At 41.6% G+C, this 19,594-nt stretch overlaps 1 protein-coding gene across 1 annotated transcript in view; it reads right to left on the bottom strand.

The window, feature by feature from the left end:
* The window catches only part of LOC144769916 (carbohydrate sulfotransferase 1-like), a 175,012-nt gene that overhangs the window by 96,414 nt on the left and 59,004 nt on the right, over window positions 1–19,594 (bottom strand). The window contains exon 2 of the mRNA XM_078654114.1: window positions 7,943–8,022. The gene's annotated coding sequence lies outside the window, so the exon portion shown is untranslated. The remainder of the gene's footprint in view (window positions 1–7,942; window positions 8,023–19,594) is intronic.

A 19,594-nucleotide genomic window follows, 5' to 3' on the forward strand; every position in this document is an offset into this window, starting at 1 on the left:
TTAGAAACCTATAGCGCCACCTTGGGACATCTGGTAGCACTTGACCTGGACAAGGTCAAAGTTTTAGGTTGACCGTGTTGGAGCCCTGGTCGGGTAATCCTTGCAGTAGGCAACATCAAAATTTTACCTGTGGACTTAGAAACTTTTAGAGCTTTTTTGCCAGGGTCCCTTGATGCTCTTCACCAGTCCGGATTCGGTAAGGATTCGCCGGCTTGCTTTTCAGGGAGCTCCTGGTCAACCTCTGTATGCCGGACCTCTGGAGCTTTTCAGCGGAACGAACTAGCAGGTCAAGCCGGCTTATGGTTGGATGTGGCCGGATTGGCTCTTGCGGTTCAGTAGGTCCCATTATGGAGCTAAGGTTGCTACAAACTTCTGGAACTTCTTACTGAAGTTCCTCTTGAGGGTCTAAAGTATCCAAACCACAATCCAAGGGTCTGGGATCTCCAAGATGGTCCTTGAAAGCTTGGGACGACAATTCTCACCATGCACCTGGACAAAACCCTTACAAATCCACTGGACGCACTCCTGGCAGGCGATTCTTGATGGTGATGGTCTAAGTGAGCTCTGTTAACGTGTAGCTTGCAGGGAGTCCACTCTTTATTCCTTTTGAAGCAAGGTACATCCAAAAGGCTGCAGGTACAGATAATGCAGCAGTTGCAGTCAGTCGGAAGGCAGGGCCTGACGGTGCAAATCAAGTTTCCAACTTGGCAAGCCTTCTTCCTCTCTTAGTTTTAAGCAGGAGATCTGAGAGGCTCTGCACCTCTCACATGTTTATTCAGTGCTCTCTGGGGTCAAGCAGGAGAGCACTCCTGCCCAATGAGGTCCAGGGCAACATCCAAGAGCATACCACTTACTCCAGAGTGTGGCATAATCTTCTCCCAGAAAGCATAATTCTTCCAAAATTCAGTATGGCAGAAATCTCAGCAGAGGACAAAGAACTAGTTAAACCAATCTCCAGTGTGGTTAATTTCCATAGCTCTCCTCTCCCTGCCATTTGCAAATCCACGAAAGAGACAGAAAGAATATTCAGTCTTGATAAAGGTGGTGCACATAAAGCTATACACCGAAACGCGTCGACGCATCCTCCAGGAGTTAAATTCAAGGAACAATGTGCCAGAAGTGATTGATTTGATTCTGGTTTTGTGATCTGTTGATTCCTATGAATTGACATTCCGATGTCCCCTGCTCTGTCATATATGTGTAACAGAAGAGCTCTCCCCACTAGATAGCCTCTCCGTTGATGAAGCAGCCTAGCTAATCCTGTAATTACTGACCAATCAGAGGGCAGGAAGGCTGAATTTTGGCTTACAAACAAGAACGTCTTATAACTTCTTTTCCGTATACTTTAGGGTAAGTTCAACAATGGCATATTGTTGGATGTATCAATATCATTTTTCTAAGTCCTTGAATAGTATTTTATTTAATTCCTAGTAATAGGTATGTGTTCATAAACAATTGTAATGTTATACAATGGGGAAATTAACTGGGCAATTTCTCAATCACCAGGGCATATAAAACATAATTTTACAAAGGCCATGCTTATAGTTATATGACCCCCAGCCCTGGGACAGCTAGAGGAGTCTTTAGGGTTCCTGAATAAGCAAATCTGGTGTAGATTCTCACTCCACAGTGCTCCCGGCACCAGGGGCGTAGGTAGGGGGTGCGGTGGGTGCAGGCCGCCCCAGGTGTCATCACTGAGGGGGGTGACAAAATGGCAAAAATATGTGTTTAAAACACATATTTTTGCCATTTTGTCACCCCCCTCAGTGATGACATTTGTCAACCCCGGCTTGACAAAAAGACAAAGATTTGTGTTTTAAACACATAATCTTGCCATTTTGTCAAGCCGGGGTTAACCAGAAATTTTCCGCACTGGGTACCACCTGACCTTGCTATGCTACTGACTAGCACCAAAGACAATTTTGGAAGGAACTTTACTACAATGGGGAAAAGTGAAATGTGCAATTTCTCTATCCCCAGGGCATATAAAACATCTTTGATAAGGACCCTCATGTATGTGTGTGTTTTCACTGTGTTTTCAACATAGCAGTCACCCTGGACTTGGCTAGACAGAGCCCAGGGACAGTCAGAGTTAGTCAACAGAAGATGAGGGGGCACAGGACACACAGGATGACTTTGCAACGACAACTCACAATTTCACTTTAGTATATTGTATTGTTGGTTTGTCGGTGTGCAATCACAAAGTCTGCTAAATTGTGTGGCACAAGCTTTGCAATTTCAAAAAACATTTATACTTCTAACTCCAATGCACAAATCACCATTGTGCATTCATACATAGCTTGAAATATTTAGCACGTACAGTGTCAGGGCTATATTCACCTATATCTGACATCCCTTCCATGACCTCATTCACTCTTAAACAATGGTCGGAATGAAGTCTTGAAACTCAATTAACTTTTGAAGAATTGATGGTTGATCATAGCAAGCTATTGAGGGAGACTTGGCTTCAATTTTCCTAATATAAAATCCTACAAAGGTGGCATTGGACGTCAAACAAGCTACACAGGGCATGCTTGGCAGCTAGTGCGAGGTTCTGGTTATGTGATAGTGGGGAGGGTGATGTAGTCCGTGATATATGGGACATATCAAAGTCGTATGTTTTATTCATATTAATCTCAATAATAAATTCTGAACAGGAATCACTAATCAATATTAGTCAATCAATAAAGAATAACAAATATGCATTAAGCTCATACCATTGAGCATAGAATCCCTATTTTAGAAATCGGGAGAAAAAGGTGTCAGCCGGATATATATATGTGTGTGTGTGTGTGTGCGCGCGCGTGTGTGTGTGTGTGTGTGTGTGTGTTTGTGTGTGTGTGTGTGTGTACGTGTGTGCATGAGTGTGTGTATATGAGTGTGTGTGTATATGAGTGTGTGTGTGTGAATGTGTGTGTGTGTATGAGTGTGTGTGTGTATGAGTGCGTGTGTGCATGTATGTATGTTTATGTGTGTGTGCGTATGTATGTGTATGTTTGTGTGCATATGTATTTATATATTTATTTATTTATATGTTTACATAGTGCTAGAATCGACCCCAAAGGGGTATCTCTGCGCTTGAAGCGGACTGTGAGGTGTGCAATAGATCCAGCAGGATCAGCAAGTGCCGAACAGGGAGGTCTTAAGTAGCTTCCTGAATTGAAGATGCTCTTGACACTGTCTCAAAACCAAGGGGAGATCGTTCCAGTAGCTGGGGTATAGATGGGAGAGAGCAATTCCTCCTAATCTTGCCTTTCTTACTCGAGGTACCACCAAAAGGTGTTTGGCACTCGAGCGAAGGGATCTTGATGGTGCATAGGGCAAGAATTTCTCAGAGAGGTAGGATTGGACCAGGTTTAGCAGTGCCTTGTGGATAGTGCAGCAGATTTTAAATTTAACCCGTTGGCGGATAGGGAGCCAGTGTAGCTTTACAAGGAGAGGGCGGGAGGAGGCCCAGGGGTGGGCATTAAGGACCAGCTGTGCCGCCGTGTTCTGAACTACCTGCAATCTGCTAAGTGATGCATCATTAACCGTATGTGCGTGTATGTATGTGTGTGTGCGGATCTATGCGCATGTGAGTATGTGTATGCATATGTGTGTGTGTGTATGCGTATGTGGGCGCACGTGTGTGTGTGTATGCCTGCGCGCATATGTGTGCACGTGTGTGCATGTAAACATGTGTGCATGTATACATGTGTGCATGTATACGTGTGTGCATGTATACGTGTTTGCATGTATACGTGTGTGAGAGGGAGAGAATAAAGCTTCGGCATATAGTCAATGTAATAAAACAAAAAAACAAAAAAATCAAAACAGAGATTGTCATAAAAAGATATTCCAGAACCTCAATAGAGTCTCAAAGCAATGAAGAATATCGCAAGTGGTCTGGAAAATGGCAAAAAAAGTGTCTCGAAAAGTGGTGATCTACTCTAGGAATAAACACTATTATATACAGTTGAATAACGATGTTGCAGCGTTCATGTTGCATCTTCTCCTTCTCTCATCCGATCATCCTTTCACAGGAATACAATAGTCCACAGACAATAACCTCCAAGTCTGCTACTCTGTTATATCATTTTTAAGTCTCTTAGGAATCTTCTTTCTATTGAAGTCTACTTTCCCACCTGTTCAGCTACTCCTTTAACCCTCTAGTATGGCACTTTTTTTCAATTACAACAATGACCTATATAAAAGCTGGCCCGTCTATATAATGAAATGAAAAATATTTTACTCAACAACATCCTTTGAAATAAAACAAGCATGTTATAAGAGGTCAAGTTCAGTTTGAATGCAGCCTTTTTATATGAATGTATTTTTTTCATTACTTCTTTAAACGACTGTTTCTAATCATGTGTTTAACATTGGTCTTTGTGTAAGCAGAAACATTTGAAGAGTTAAACAAGAAGATGTATGCAACTATTATTTATTATGAAATAGCGTGTTCATGAAAAGGTCAAGAATTAAACATTTAATGCATACATAAGCAATTCTGGTCATGGCAGCTTTTCAGGCAATGCTGTTGCAGCCATTTGTGGGACAGTTCGGGTAAATATGGTTACCTGGTGTAATTTTTTAATTTAAACACATTTTTTTCATTAGAAGCCTATGCGTTAATTCTGAACATTTAGTATACAATATTATGTTCTTGATATTATTAAACATGCACCCTCAAACTCCAAACATGGACTTGTACTCCCTTTTTTCCTGAAATAATTGCCTTCACGAATCTATGAGAGAGTGGTCTGGCGTTATATCTTGAAGTATCTTGACCTCACAGTTTCAGATCTACAGTGTCTGACCGATCAAGCGGAGAGTCTAACACGTGTTCAAATCTCCCCCAAGTCTTTTGTCAAAAGATGCAAAGTGCCTATAATGGCCCAGGAAAAAGTTTATTTTTGCCCCCTACAGTAGCATACTCAGAGCCCACTATAATTACAGTGTCCTCTAATTTCAGTTTCAAAAATACTTATTTGCTAAAGCAGGGCGTACCGGTAAAAATGTCAATATCAGTAGGGCTACTCCCCCTCTACGGTGTTCCAGCGGGGCTGTCTGCAATATCTGAAAGACTGGGATGTAACATGCATATATCACCATGCCTTCCCATGCCAATTTCTGGGCAGATTCTTGTCACAAAGCTAAGCCTGGTTGCTTTGATTTCTGGAATGTAAGTACTTTTTTCTGTTTTATAAAGTGTGTGAGACCGTTAACAGTAAGTGACCCTATAGGTAGGGGCCCCATAGGCATTAGCTCTATGTACGTGTGGTGTAGATGGTCCGGGCGATGAAATGTATTTGTATGCAGTGAGTTTGTTTAAAAGGACAGTTTCTTTCTATAACTTGTTCTTGCTATGGGTAGTAGAGAAGGTTTCAAGTACGTATTTTGGTTGCCTGGTTTTTAGGGGGACTAAGTTTGGTGCAGTGCAACCCTGTGGTCAAACGGGTGGGATAATAATTGGACTGCAAGCGTATCATTCTTGAGTGTGGACATCCTGCAACTAGGGTGTCCTGGTGCTGTTTATCAACCTTACTCATAGAATAAGGGCAGTAAAGTGGGAACATGAAAACCTCCTCATGAAAACATATGACATACTTTATGTAAATCCCGGGGAGGTGTGTCCCCTAGCCAGTGACGTAGCTAGGGGGGGCGGTCCGCCCCAGGTGGCACAATTTTGGGTGCGTCCATGTGGCACTGGTGGCCTGTTGTGGCCTTTATAATTTATTTGGGGACACTATGTCCCCAATATAATTTATTAAGGCAGCCGCGGCCACAACTAGCAGCCAGTGCCACACGCGGCCCAGTTTCAAAGTGTGCGCTGCGTGCACCTGACCTGCTGCTATTGTAACTGAAGCAGTCACAGTGCATCAAAAATTGCGGCCACAACATCCCGGTCCCGCGATTGTATTTCCTGAGGAGCTCAGCTCTTGACTGTTGGCCCGCATGACCGTCCCAGCCTCCAGGGTCGTCAATCAATCTTGTAGCTTGAGAGCGCTACCAATGATGGCCCTGGGGGCAACATTAAATGATTTATTATTTTGGCCTACCCTGCCCTTGCGTCGCGATGAGAACGACGTAGCAGTGAGTGACGCGTCACGCGCTTCACCGTTACGCGCTCTCTCGCTCATTTTGCCTGGGGCAGTCGGTGCTGTGCTGCTCTCTGCTTGATTTGCTGGCTCTCTGGCTGCTGATTAAGTTTGAACCAACCACCTCTGGCTGCTTGGCATAGAGACCCTAGAGCGAGTCACAAGTGAGGTAAGAGGAGAGCTTTCAGAGGGCAGAGGGGATATTTAGTGAGTGGCAGCATAGCTGCCAACAGGGCTTAAAGTGGGATGAAAAAACTGGGGGGGGTCTCTCAAAGGGGGTGGCTGATTTAATTATGGGCGTGGATTTAAAACACTTACTCTAAAAATATGTCTTTAGCATAGTGTGTCAACTGACTTGTATTTTGCTGTTTCTGTCATTGCATCCATATATGTGATACAAGTAACATCATACCTACAACCAGGCCCCATTCTAGAGGGTGCACCAGGCCCACCCAAGGATTGCCTTGGCCTACCCCAGGCTATTGTGAACAGGAAAATGAGCGTTTTTCATTCTAATGTCTCACAGTGGTTTGAAGCCCCATTGTGCCCTGCCACGTTGTTTTATTTATTAACCATTGACATGCTCTAGTTTCAGGCCTGGGGACAGGTGTAAAATCAGCAGGGATAGTAGCTGCTATGATGTGCGAATGAACTGCACAGACATCCTGAACACTTTCACTCACTCACACTAAAGAGGATGCAGGCTTCCATCACAAGGTACCTAGGAGTTGCAAAAAGTGATATGGCAGAAACGCTTTGCAAAGGATTTCCTTTTCCCCAAAAAGTTAGTGAAAATGTGTTTATAATTAGCATACAGATTTACTCAGGTTTTGTTTTAAATTTCTTCCTACTCAGGCCATTACTAATTTGCAATATTACATAAAAAAAATTAAAGGAAAAAGTAAAACAAAATATGTTTTATCTTTCCATTGGCTAAATGAAAAAACATTCTACTCTTCATTAATTCACACCACACTAATTTGTATGTAGATTGTTACAAGTGATAGAATGATTCCTTGAGCAGGGACCTGCAGGCAGGGCCACTGGAATTATGTGATTGTGCAGGCGTGGCATTTTTCGCATAGCTGTGGATTTGCCGCATTTGTCACATAATCCATTATGACCATGATGTATGGTCATTTAATGTCAGCTGTAGATGATGGATCCCTGAACAGTGTCATGACTGTGCATGTTTGCATTGTGCTGAGGGGATTACCAGGTAATTGTTCAAGCAGCTCTGATGAATGTCACATGCGGTTTTTCTGAGTCCCTAGATAGATCATGCCGTCTATGTGTTCTCTCCTGTACTGCCTGGCACTAGTGTATTCAACTGTGTAGCCTTGGACCGCGTCATGTATGTGCATGTAACTTGCATGATCGAGGTAACTATTAGCGGCAATACTACATGTCTCTCAGACCTCTTTCAAGTGCTCACCGTCCTCTTTCCCCAGCACCTCAACCTCCCCCCCAACTATTGCTGTCACCGCAGTTAATCACAACGGCACAGTGGTGTAGCTAGGCACTTTGCCCCTCGTGCCAGGCCCTGCCTTTGCCGCCCTGCAGCCGCACTGAAGCGCAGGAGGGGTGTGGGAGTTACGTGCTGGCGATAATTCCTTCATAAGTCGTGGGGCAGGCTGCAACCCCAAAACTTGTGCCTCTCACGGCAGAACGACTCCCCGTCCCCTTGCAACGCCACTGCAATGGCATTGGTGTCAACCCAATTCATCAAAAATTCAATGTAAAATAACTTTGAAATCACATGTTCACGTTAGTGTCCAGTAGTGCCAATGAATAATCAAGAGGAAATACTCTTAGCTACCTTTTAAATTCGGGATTACTTTTTGCAGTGCATTTATACTTACTTTTCCCAGGTCTCACTTTCAAATTCATTATTCTAAGTTGCATGGTAGTGTTCACACTTCAAGATGATGGTTGAGTTAACCTGAAACCAGAAGTAAAGTGTATTTTAGTTTAATTCCTACAGATCTTTATAAAGAATATATTGTGTAAACACTTTTGAGACCTGTTCTATATGTATTGGTTAGTCTTTGTAATCACAGGGCTTTACACAAAACTACTGAAAATGTATAAAATTAGAAGAAACTATCAACAAAGAAAATGACACAACCTATTACAATTGATCCAACAGCAGGGCAGTTTTATCAAGCCTTAGGGGAGAAATGGGATTACATAAAGATAGCAAAGACGTGGCAGAAGAATATATGGTTTCAGGTAGAGGACTCCAGAGTTATGCTACATTTGTGCAACAAACTAAAATGGTCAGATAGACTTGAGACAATGCAGTCTAAACTGTATCCCTTCCTTCCCCCACTGCCCCAACATTGTTGCCATTTTCTGATCCTCTGTTTTAACAACGTTTTGTCCACATGTCAAAAATATAAACATATTTACCTGACTGTATTCTATCACATTGGGTTAAGTATCTTTCTGCTTTGCACAGAGCTCCACCTCTCTTTGGAACTAGGGATGCACTTTAATATCCTCTAAAAAATATAGGAACATAAAATCTATCTGGGAAAAAGGAATAAGGACTAGAAGAAAATACAGGAACATTTTGGTAAATGGGGAATAAAAATGCATTTGGCTACAAAGGTTTAGAAAAACAAAGACTAATGGAAAAATATGCTAGCAAAGAGAACAAGCATTTGCAATGCAATAGGTCTTGCATTTGCAACAATTTGAGCTTTTGGCATTGTAAATGACACTGCCTTGTATCTATGTTTTAAACCTGCAATACTAAAAGGCATTGTCATTTACAATAGGTCAAAGTTTAGAAAATGTGAGACCTATTACATTACAGAGAGCACGGTGTCCCTGAAACGTGGCTGCGCTCATCATTAAAGTAAAAAAATGAATGAAACAGGGTGTGGTGTCCCGGAAGCGGGCACTAAGATCAGCTTAAAAGTTTTAAAACAAGACACAGCCGCCATTGTCCCGTGTTTGCTGTAAGGGGTGAGGGGAGGAGATAGCCACTTTTAAAGATAAAGCACACATAGCGCTCCATATGAAAAGCGGCCTCCATTTTCCCGCGAGTGCTATGCGTGGGCTCTGCAAATACAATAAGCAGCCGCCATTGGCCCCATTATTCATTAAAACATATAGTGCTCACTGACTTATAAAACAGACCGTGTAAAAAGACAAGTAAAAGGTCCAGTCATTATGGGAGGTAACAAGTGCAGACAAGGCAGTACCAAGGAGGGACTAACAAGCCTATTCACAAATGAAAAGCAACCTTTTAGCAAGAATAGTAACACACGCTAATTAAAAGGATGGGTGGGAAATGGGCTTGTATGCCATACCTCAACACAGCATTATGCAGAGCAGCATATGCACTGCCCAGGCTCGACTTAAAAAATGGTAAGATGGGGTACATGAATGACACAGATGTTTGGAACAGTATAGGAACTAAAACACAGCATTGCTCTCGCACACAACATACATAGTGTTTACAAATGGTAAGTGATTAGTTAAACACAATAACAATATCATCAAAGGACAGAAGCAGAATCTTGACAGTATGTCTCAAGGTAGGTCGTTTAATGGTTCCACAATCAGCCGACACGTGTTTCGTCGTGTAGGTATAGTCCACAACGACTCTTCAGGGCTGATAAACAGAAAAAAACGGTATGTGTATAGATTCCGTAGAAGATTTACAGCACTTTACAAGTCAAGGATTGTGACTGTATGTGACTGTTCAAAAACCCCCCATGCAGTGCTGGTCCTCGTTTAAAGATCAAGAGTGTAAGAGGGTATTGCATGTGACTCAAGTGAATGTTTTCAAGACAGAGCATTGAGGCTGTATTAATACGTTCACATGATAACATCTTGTACATCTAATATTTATTATGAGGTCATAAAACACCACATCTCTAACAGTGGTAGGTGCTGTATCAACAACAAACATTAAAAGTAAAAACGAATGCCCAGAGGCAAACAACGTCTCAGAGTAAGTACGTTTCAATTTATGTCGTGTGAACTGCATGCAAGTGAACCCGGTGCATGCAGATGAATCCAGAGTAGAAGTAAATATAAAGATATATGACAAAAGAGGGGGTGATGGTAAAAATGAGAGGGAGCCTACCTTGTGGCCAGCCTGCACGTAAGCAGGTTTAGTTGAATAAACCTCAATGTGGGTATCAATCTGTTAAAAATTACAGGTAAGTATAAGAAGAGGGCAGAAAATGTAAGAAAAAATATTACGTTGTTAGAGAAGATGGGGTCGAAAAAAACCAACAGCTTACCAAGTATTCATTGGGAGTCAATGAGTTTTGCGGAAGGTATGGCAAGTGTGTATGCCTCGGTTAGTAGTAAACTCTTCAAGTTGAAAGAGGTACTTGTATGCTGTATAAAAAACAACCGGTATATGGTATAAGTACCCATAACGTGTTCATGTGAAGTAAAGGTACAGACAAAACCACCAGTATTAACAACGAAGAGAATATGGAAAACACACTGTACCTTAATACGTGTGCGTATTAGGCCGTAACCGGGAGGTGATCCACTAAAAATATATTCTTCTCGTCTGCTGGGCAGTTATATCCCACAGTCCTTGAGATTGCTCTAGTAAAATAAATTAGGGAAACGGTCATTATAGTTATCGTGTCAGCTTTTTAGAGCTGTTCCTGGTGTAAGTTGGAAGTTCGTAACAACGAACTTCTATTCTTTAGGTAGAAGAGGGCCAAGGAAAGCGTTTTTACCTGGTGCGCGGTATCCCTCCTCCAAAGTTTCCCGGTCGCCGCTGAGCAATGCTGTGTTTCAGTTCAGTGGGATTCTTTGAATTTCACCTTTGAGCGGTTAGGGGCTTCTCCGCTCGCTCTTAACGCACCACACTTCTACCAAATTATAGATACCTTGAGACGTACACACTAGGCAGAGCGCCGTAGTTTTACTGAGGTATGTAAAAAAAAAACCTCATCGCTGCATTTGTATATTTCACTCAGTTAGGGCGCCTCCACGTCTGTTAGTGGAGTCACATCTACTATACTAATCACCTTCAATCACTGGTCACTATGGATAGAGCTAAGGCAGCTGCAGATTTATTTGATAATTTAGCTAAAGGCATGCCCACACACCAGGCCTCAGCTACTACAGGTCCTAAACGAACTGAAGGTCTCAGAGATAAGTTTATAAAACTAGAAAGACTTAAGAAACAAGAGAATTCCCGTTGGTGGGATGGAACCACTCTTAAACATTACATCAAACTGAAACAAATTCCTAGGGGACTACGCTCCCAAGTTTTTCCGATTTATGACGATCTAGATCTAGATTTGATGACCAAATGGGAAGACACGCTCAATCACAATTCCATGACACTCATGGATATTTTGATCGAAAGTGCTGAGCGGAAAACAGTCAAATTACAACTAGAGATCTCCACTTTAGAACAAGAAATAAAAGATCTTAATCTACCAGAAGCCACAGTCAAAAATTATACCTTGCTGGATGATATTCTACTCACACACCAAACTGAGATCAAGAACAGAAAGGCACGTCAGATAAAGCGAGATGAGGCAGATTATAGAGATGGAAGGGTCTATACATTTTATCGCAAATATGACTCTATGATCCCTAAATATAAGCAAGGGTCACAAACAGGCAGATCCACCGCCTCTACCTCAGTTAACTCCAGCAACAACTCACTGAGTCTTACTGGGCTCATTGAGTTGGAAAATGAACCCCCCAGAGAGTACCAATATCAACACCACACAAACTCCTTTTTTATTAGAAATGCAGCGCATCAGAAAGGGAAACAGGATTCCACCCCCAAGAGGCGCCATCGAACCAAAACCCATAGGGGCAAACGCCTCAACAAACGAGGACTATCGAAAGAAATTGAGGTCAGGAACACAGAAAAATTGACTACAGAGAATGAACAAGTACAGGTTATCAACCTTTCCACATTCCCTTTAACAGATGATATGGTCTCCTTACTTTGTAAAGGCCTGAGTTTCAATCCATATGCTACTGGGGATATTTTTCAGACTAAAATTGATGTCTTCAAATTTGTACGTAATCTCAAATTAAAGAAACACTTTGCGGGACAGCAGAATCCCACTAGACATTTGAAGAATATTCCTCATGTATTTGACAATGAATCACTGACAATTAAAGACGTGCAAACAACACACTTGCTTCTTTCTTTAACAGACCTAGAAGAAAGTCCTTACGACATGGAAAGACTATTAGAAGAATTAGATGTGGAAACTGACTTTGGCTTAAATAGTGGTCTTAAATGTAAATCGAAATGGACCCCCACTCTACCAGGGGGGAACACAATAGATAACTTTTACAGACACGTTCAGGAGGATTTGAATAGATTTAACATCAATAACCTGGACATGAAATTTAAATACAAAGATAACTTGACCAAAGGTGAACGTTCAGCATTATCGACCTTAAGCAACAACATAACATAATTATCAGAGAGGCAGATAAAGGAGGCAATATTGTAGTAATGAACCTCACAGACTACAATAACGAGATACAAGGCCAATTAAATGATGCTTCTTGCTATGAACCATTGTCCCAGAACCCCATGGGTCCTTTAACAATTTTGATCAACGACCTTTTACCAAACTGGAAACAATCTGGTCTTCTGGACAACGATGAATATCTATATCTTAAAGTCTCTAGACCCACTTATCCTTGGTTATATACCCTACCCAAGGTTCACAAAAACCTCCCTTTTCCCCCGGGCAGACCAATAGTTTCGGGCATAGGAGGTCCCACGGAGAGACTGGCAGAATTTGTTGATCTCTTCCTGGGTCCTCTTGTGAAAAACCTACCCTCTCACATACAAGATTCTAAACACATTCTGGGCATTATGACTGATATAGAATGGCAACAGGGCACCACACTGGTGACTTTAGATGTGGTGTCTCTATACACCAGTATCAATCCCAAACTGGGCATGGAGGCTATTGGCAAACTACTAGCCAATAGACCTGCTTCACTATGGGCTCATACCAAAATGCTGATGAAAATGATGGACATCATTTTGAATAACAACTGCTTCATCTTTGACCGAAGAAGGGCGTAGCTATGGGCTCAAAATGTTCTCCCTCCTTTGCTAATCTCTTTATGGGAGCATTGGAAGCTGAATACATCTGGGGTACCAAGGGAGCTCAATATATCGACTCTGTGGTCTACTGGGGTCGGTACATAGACGACTGTTTTTTATTATGGTCTGGCACTGAAGAAACACTTCAATCCTTTTCCAGTTTTCTAAACTCAAACACATGGAAAATAAGCTTTACCATGCAACACAGCACAACCAATATGGAGTTCCTAGACTTAGAATTCTATGTCAAGGAAAATGGATTACATAGTAGACTGTACAGGAAACCTACTTCATGTAATTCCATTTTACACGCTACCAGTTCTCATCCACAACACCAGATACGCTCCATTCCATATGGAGAATTATTAAGAGCCAGACGCAATTGCAGTGAGGAATCTGAATTTGAACAATGCATCACCAACATGAACGACAGATTTCTACGCAGGGGCTACTCTAGAGAGTCCATCAAAAAAGCTGAGAGCAGAGTTAAAAGCACCAGAAGACCAGATTGTCTTATGCCACGTACCAAACCAACATCCTCCAAACCACCAGTAAGACTAATCACTGAATATAATGCCTTACATCACACAATTAGGAAGAGTTTCAACAGACATTGGAAACTCCTGACATCGGATCCTGTTCTTAAGGAATGGATACCGAATAGACCAATGATTACATACAGGAAGGGCCACACACTTAAGAACATACTTAGTCCCACTGTTCCTCGAAACACCACAGCCCATAATTGGCTTACTAGCAAGAGTTTGGGTTTTTACAAATGTGGCTTTTGCTCTATGTGTATATGGAGCAAACATGGAACTCTAACCTTCAAGGGTTTTGACCAAACTACGTACAAAATAAAACAGAACATCACCTGCCTGAATAAGTACGTAGTTTACATTATTGAATGCCATTGTGGCAAATTCTATGTTGGCAGCACCATCAGGGCTCTGAAGGATAGACTGGCCGAACAAATGAGAGCAATTCAGAAAAGAGATCCAAAATATCCAGTGGCCTTACATGTTGCAGAATGCCAACCTATGGAGGATGATGTCAAAGTACGCTTCTATGGCATTGATGTAGTCCCACTGAATATTAGAGGTGGCAACCGAGAACTAACATTGAGAAGAAGGGAATCCATGTGGATCATGCGCCTACAGTGCGTGGAACACGGCTTAATTACGACCCAGAGATGCAATTCTTTTTGGGCGATTGATTTTGCAAATACAATTTTCAGGGGTCCACAAAGCATCTGCACTTTTGTGATCTGAATATAGAGTGCATTGAACGATCTAAAAATGTAAATGCTTTATATATGAAAATATGATAATGATGCACTATATGTATATCTCTCTAGACTCCGATTATGGGAATACGGTGGTCTAAAAACCCTGCCCCATGCCACAGAATGTGAATGAATATAACTAACTCATTATAGACACCACTGAGCATGGCTATATTGCATGAGGTCACGATGTTTTTACACCTAACGAAGTCAGTATATGGAACAATATTGAATCATTATTGCATTGTAATAATCACGTGACCACCAACCACGACCACTCATCGCACGTATGAATTCCAACTACACAATTTGTTTCTCTATCTAAGTTTTCGAATTCCCCAGTCCACAAAAGAGCGAATTTCTTGTCCGTTATTGTGACGATCTAATCAGTGATTTAGACTCACTGAGTCAAGTATTCTGGTAACTACGGTACATGACGTATGAGATGGTTTTCTCCCAGGAAACTATCTATTAATTGACTTCTGTGAAATACACGCGTTCGCTTCAGTTTTAATTTTCATTAACGTAAGCCAAAACATTTGAGAACGGTTACTTTCCGTTTATAAATAAAAAGGAAATAAACCAACGAACACCGCCTTCTCTTCGCTAAACCCTTACTTCAACTTGCAGATGTCACAATAAATTTATCGATAAACTTAATGATAACACCACCCAACATGGTGGACCCTTAGTTTCCTTTACGTTCTAGTGATTTTGCTCGGAAACACTGAAATACACTTCCTGTTTCCGGGTCACATGTCCGTTCATCGGTAAACGGCGACCGGGAAACTTTGGAGGAGGGATACCGCGCACCAGGTAAAAACGCTTTCCTTGGCCCTCTTCTACCTAAAGAATAGAAGTTCGTAGTTACGAACTTCCAACTTACACCAGGAACAGCTCTAAAAAGCTGACACGATAACTATAATGACCGTTTCCCTAATTTATTTTACTAGAGCAATCTCAAGGACTGTGGGATATAACTGCCCAGCAGACGAGAAGAATATATTTTTAGTGGATCCCCTCCCAGTTACGGCCTAATACGCACACGTATTAAGGTACAGTGTGTTTTCCATATTCTCTTCTTTGTTAATACTGGTGGTTTTGTCTGTACCTTTTACTTCACATGAACACGTTATGGGTACTTATACCATATACCGGTTGTTTTTTATACAGCATACAAGTACCTCTTTCAACTTGAAGAGTTTACTACTAACCGAGGCATACACACTTGCCATACCTTCCGCAAAACTCATTGACTCCCAATGAATACTTGGTAAGCTGTTGGTTTTTTTCGACCCCATCTTCTCTAACGACGTAATATTTTTTCTTAAATTTTCTGCCCTCTTCTTATACTTACCTGTAATTTTTAACAGATTGATACCCACATTGAGGTTTATTCAACTAAACCTGCTTACGTGCAGGCTGGCCACAAGGTAGGCTCCCTCTCATTTTTACCATCACCCCCTCTTTTGTCATATATCTTTATATTTACTTCTACTCTGGATTCATCTGCATGCACCGGGTTCACTTGCATGCAGTTCACACGACATAAATTGAAACGTACTTACTCTGAGACGTTGTTTGCCTCTGGGCATTCGTTTTTACTTTTAATGTTTGTTGTTGATACAGCACCTACCACTGTTAGAGATGTGGTGTTATATGACCTCATAATAGATATTAGATGTACAAGATGTTATCATGTGAACGTATTAATACAGCCTCAATGCTCTGTCTTGAAAACATTCACTTGAGTCACATGCAATACCCTCTTACACTCTTGATCTTTAAACGAGGACCAGCACTGCATGGGGGGTTTTTGAACAGTCACATACAGTCACAATCCTTGACTTGTAAAGTGCTGTAAATCTTCTACGGAATCTATACACATACCGTTTTTTTCTGTTTATCAGCCCTGAAGAGTCGTTGTGGACTATACCTACACGACGAAACACGTGTCGGCTGATTGTGGAACCATTAAACGACCTACCTTGAGACATACTGTCAAGATTCTGCTTCTGTCCTTTGATGATATTGTTATTGTGTTTAACTAATCACTTACCATTTGTAAACACTATGTATGTTGTGTGCGAGAGCAATGCTGTGTTTCAGTTCAGTGGGATTCTTTGAATTTCGCCTTTGAGCGGTTAGGGGCTTCTCCGCTCGCTCTCAACGCACCACACTTCTACCAAATTATAGATACCTTGAGACGTACACACTAGGCAGAGCGCCGTAGTTTTACTGAGGTATGTAAAAAACTCTCATCGCTGCATCAGTATAGGAACTTCTGAGGGAGTTTGAGTTTCTTGGGAAGAAGTCAATGTTAGAGAAGCAATATCATAAGGGTTTGAATGAAATGCTTTAATGAAGGAATATTGAGAAAAAAACATTTTTAAAGATGTTACTGTAAAGATGAGATCCTGGAAATGTGTTTGTTTCCAGTATGTTCTTTTTTTGGTAAGAGATAAAGTTGGACACCTCCAGCTCACGCTTCAGCTTCACAGCTTTAACCACCCCTTTACTTTCAAAGCATAACATTCCACATGCAGAGTGTTCCGTGTTCCATTACAGCATGAAGCTATGAAGACACCGACACATCTTCCCCCTTATGCACAAATATAAAAATAAAACAATAAAACAACAATTTAAATATCTTCAATATACAATACTACATACATAAACATGACTATATTAACTATCAGAACAAGATTACATACAATTATACATCAATCATGTAGAACTGGTTGAGGAACATTGCATTTACAGACATTTCCTGAACTCCAAGCAGAGCCATCAGCCAAAACAAGAATATTCTTCTTGACAGCTCTTACTTGAAGAGGTTATGAAAACTTGCTTTCTCCCTTGATCACTACTCCACCTTTCCTGGTTACAACCCAATCTCCCTCTACTATGCCCGGCTCTTTAACAACTTTTCTGTCATTATAATGACTAGCAGCTGCCTATTGTCTCTGACATACATCACTCTCCACAGCAGTGCGATCAACCCACACACACTCTTTATTCCTCAGCCAACCAGGTACTCTTTCAAACCTGGTTCACAACCTTTAAGAGAGACAAATGGTGACACACCAGTCACAGAATGCGGTTGTTACCCTATATGACCACACCAACTTCTGCAATTCCTCCAACCATGACAATCCATTTGACAGAGATAACTGTATATTATCCATCAACAACCCATTAATCCTTTCCATCAATCCATTTGCTTGTGGCCTGAACAATGCAACTTTTTCATGTTTGATTCCTAATTTACTCAAGAAATCCACCATCTTCCTTGACATCAACTGCACTCCATTGTCAGACACCAGAATTTTTGAAATTCCCTCATTCATAAACACTCTCTCCGAAATTCCCACAACTTTGTCAGTGTCTATGCAATCGGTAGTTTCAATACCAAACCACTTGGAATGATAGTCCACCAAAACCATCACAAACCTGTTGCGAGAACCCAGCTTTGAAATCGGACCCAAGAAATCAATTGCTACTCTCTCCCAAGGACATTTGGGAAAAACATTGCAACTTAAAGGAGGCTGTCTCACAACCTTAGTCTTGTCACTGTTCGCACATGCATAACAATAAGGTTGTTGATAGGGGTGGGCGGACAACTCTGTTCTCCCCACGGAATGTGCACAGATTTGCCCCTTCCGCCTTCCGCGATGCGGGTGGAGAAACAAGGTAAATCTCCTTACACTCGGGCCGAACAGAGTTGGCCTCCCACCCGCCTCCCGCAGGCAATATTAACTCTTTACAAAGCATTAAAAGCGTTTAAAAGGGATCTTAAGACACACCTGTTCCCAAGAGTAATGTAGCGTACCTAATGGATGTTTAGATGTGGTCTCAGCGCCAGGATACCCTTTGGGTGACAGCTGCGCTTAACAAGCATAAAATACAATACAATACAATACAATACATTATAAATAACATTTTAAATTACCTTGTCTTATCGGCGACGTCCCCAGTCTTCCATCCGTCTCCATTGAGTCTTCTCCTGGGAACTGCGCATGTGCGGACGCCCGCGCATAGGCAGTTCCCAGAAGAAGACACGATGGAGACGGATGGAAGCCCGGGGACGCTGCCGATAAGGTAAGATTATTTACATTTTTATTTATAATGCTTTTTAAAGTTTTTTAATACTGCGGGCAGGAGGCGAGCGGGAGGCGGGCCGCGTGTAACGGAGTTATGCGGAGAGTGCGGAGATTGGTTCCATCTCCGTGCCTCTATGCGTAGGTACCTTGCGCAAATTACGCCCACCCTTAGTTGTGGACGCGTTTATTTGACTAAGCAGGGATCTGACCTTTTGGGGTGGCGTCATCAAAAAGATTCATCATTTTAAATCGTAATTCTAATCCATTGTGCTTTGCACGCGTGGGTTCGGATCACATCCTCATCGTCAATGTAAAGATGAGATCCTGGAAATTAGTTTGGTTCCAGAATGTTTTTATTTAATAAGAGATAAAGTTGAACACCTCCAGCTAACACTTCAGCTTCGCAGCTTTAACCACCCTTTACTTTCAAAGCATAACATTCCACCATGCAGAGTGTTCCATGTTCCATTACAGCATGAAGCTATGAAGACATCTCTACAGTTACCATTTGCGGTATAAAGAGGCAAACTTAAACATAGGGGAAACATAAACAGAACATGATAATTTCATGACAATGAGGATAAAGTGATGTAGCGAAAGGGATTGCCAAAGGAGAATTGCAAAAAAGAGCAATGAATTCAGAGGTACTGAAGGGCAGTATCAGAGATTTTCCTATATAATAAGGTATTCAGTTAAAAAGCGATCAGCTGTGACAGCAGAGAAAGTAACCTAAAGAAAACGGAAAGAAGAGCCTTTGTTATTGAGAGTAGAAGTGTGATAACCTGGGAGAATAAATTAACGAAAACGGGACATTATCAATCGAACAAGGGGGACTGAAGCCATTTGGACATGAAAGGAAAGGCACAATATCAAAAACCTGGCAAAACAGAATAAACTAGCTCTTTTAAGTTTAATTGAAAAATGGAATTAAATTACAGTGCTAATGTGACACCAGTCATCAACAGGTGAGATGAAAAACCTTGTCAAACTTTGAACCAGTGTTGCAGGAAATCATGCGGAATGTGAATACCGGTTCTAAGAGCAC

Source organism: Lissotriton helveticus, chromosome 1_1, assembly GCF_964261635.1.
Source record: "Lissotriton helveticus chromosome 1_1, aLisHel1.1, whole genome shotgun sequence".
Classification (NCBI taxonomy): domain Eukaryota; kingdom Metazoa; phylum Chordata; class Amphibia; order Caudata; family Salamandridae; genus Lissotriton; species Lissotriton helveticus.